Source organism: Balaenoptera musculus, chromosome 3 (genome assembly GCF_009873245.2).
Source record: "Balaenoptera musculus isolate JJ_BM4_2016_0621 chromosome 3, mBalMus1.pri.v3, whole genome shotgun sequence".
Taxonomy (NCBI): Eukaryota; Metazoa; Chordata; class Mammalia; order Artiodactyla; family Balaenopteridae; genus Balaenoptera; species Balaenoptera musculus.
Window position 1 is genome coordinate 69,128,056 of NC_045787.1, and position 2,279 is coordinate 69,130,334.

Here is a 2,279-nt window from a genome sequence, read left to right on the forward strand (position 1 = left end):
TCAATAAAATCATAGCCTTTATGCAAAAGCCTCCAAGCTCTCTCAGAACCTTCCTGCCGCCACATTAGAACCTCACTGTTCCAGCCTCCGGGGCCCATCCCATCCTTCCAGCCTGCGACCAGCAGCAGAGAAAAACTAATTACATACCATTTTCTTGCCCCGTACACACTTTGAAGTGAGCAAAAAGATTAGAGTAAACTTTAACAGTGAGGGAAATTGTGCACATCCAGGCCGGTCAGTGTGGCAATCAAATCAGTGCCAAGTTCTGGGAGGTGACCAGTGATGAACATGGCATCGACCCCACCAGCACCTATCACGGGGCTAGCAACCTGCAGCTGGACCGCATCTCCATGTACTACAGTGAAGCCACAGGTGGCAAATTTGTTCCTCGTGCTATCTTGGTGGATCTAGAACCAGGGACCATGGACTCTGTTCGCTCAGGTCCTTTAGGTCAGATCTTCAGACCAGACAACTTTGTTTTTAGTCAGTCTGAGGCAAGCAACAACTGGGCCAAAGGTCACCCTACAGAGGGGGGCCAAGCTGGTTGACTCGGTCCTGGATGTGGTTCAGAAGGAGGCCAAGAGCTGTGACTGCCTGCAGGACTTCCAGCTGAGCCACTCGCAGGGAGGGGGCATGGGCTCTGGGATGGGCACCTTGCTCATCAGCAAGACTTGTAAAGAATATCCTGACCACATCCTGAACACCTTCAGTGTGGTGCCCTCACCCAAAGTGTCCGACACTGTGGTTGAGCGCTACAACGCCACCCTCTCTGTCCATGAGCTGGTGGAGAACACTGATGACACTTACTGCATTGACAACAAGGCCCTTTACGACGTCTGTTTCTGCACCCTCAAGCTGACCACGCCAACCTACAGACACCTGAACCACCTCGTCTCGACCACCACGAATGGTGTCACCACCTGCCTCTGCTTCCCTGGCCAGCTCAGTGCTGACCTCCACAAGCTAGCAGTCAACACGGTGCCCTTCCCACGTCTCCACATCTTCCTGCCTGGCTTTGCCCCTCTAACCAGCCGTGGAAGCCAGCAGTATCGGGCCCTCCCTGTGCCCGAGCTCACCCAGCAGGTCTTAGATGCCAAGAACATGATGGCTGTCTGTGACCCCCGCCATGGCCAGTTACTCACTGTGGCTGCTGTCTTCCGTGGATGGATGTCCAGGAAGGAGGTGCATGCGCAGATACTCAACGTGCAGAGCAAGAACAGCAGCTACTTCATGGAATGGATCCCCAACAACGTCAAGACGGCTGTCTGCGACATCCCACTCCATGGCCTCATAACGGCAGTCACCTTCACTGGCGACAGCACGGCCATCCAGGAGCTGTTTAAGTGCATCTCAGAGGGGTTCACTGCCATATTCCGCCAGAAGGCCTTCCTCCACTGGTACACAGGTGAGGGCACGGATGAGATGGAGTTCACTGAGGCTGACAGCAACATGAACGACCTTATCTCCGAGTACCAGCAGTACCAGGATGCCACTGCAGAAGAGGAGGAGGATTTCAGTGAGGAGGCCGAAGAGGAGGCCTAAGGCCGAGGCCCCATGACTGCAGGCTTCTCAGTCCCCTCAGCCTTCTTCCCCAACTGCCCCTTTCTTCTCCCTCAGAATTTGTGTTTTCTGCCTCTATCTTGTTTTTTCTTTTTGGTGGTGGGGGGTGGGTTCTAGAACACTGTCTGGTATATGATAGGTGCTCAATAAATATTTGTTGTTTGTTGACTGTCTCCTCGCTCTTTCCACTCTGGGGAACCTAGATTTCTGCCATTCCGGGTAACCCTGTATTTCCTTCTCGTGCCCACTCCTCCTACCTGTTCAGTTAACATTTCCCTCTCTGTTTTTGAGATAACTCTCCAAGAAGCCAAAAATAAATGGGAATTGAAAACAAAAACAAACCAACAAACAAAAATAAAAGCCTCCAAGACCTCCTGAACTGAACAATTCTGACCCTCCCTGGGCATGGCTCTGCCATTGAGTTACGAATCTTTTTAAGCTGCAGTGTTTTATATAAAATAAATATATTTTATTTAAATATATTTTTATACGAATGGAATTTCTATATTTCAAGGTAGAATTGTATGTAACTATGCAATTTGGTCAGTTGGATTTAGTTCAGTTGATCTTCATACCATAATATTAAAGGGTATGGAGATATAATAGTTCTAACACTCTTAGAGCTTTAAAAACTGCTAGGATGGGGGAGGAGCTTCAAGATGGCGGAAGAGTAAGACGTGGAGATCACCTTCCTCCCCACAAATACATCAGAAATACAT

At 49.8% G+C, this 2,279-nt stretch overlaps 1 pseudogene; it reads left to right on the forward strand.

Moving 5' to 3' along the window:
- Positions 1–208: 208 nt before the first annotated feature.
- On the forward strand, positions 209–1,542 carry LOC118892504 (annotated as a pseudogene).
- The last annotated feature ends 737 nt before the right edge of the window (positions 1,543–2,279 follow it).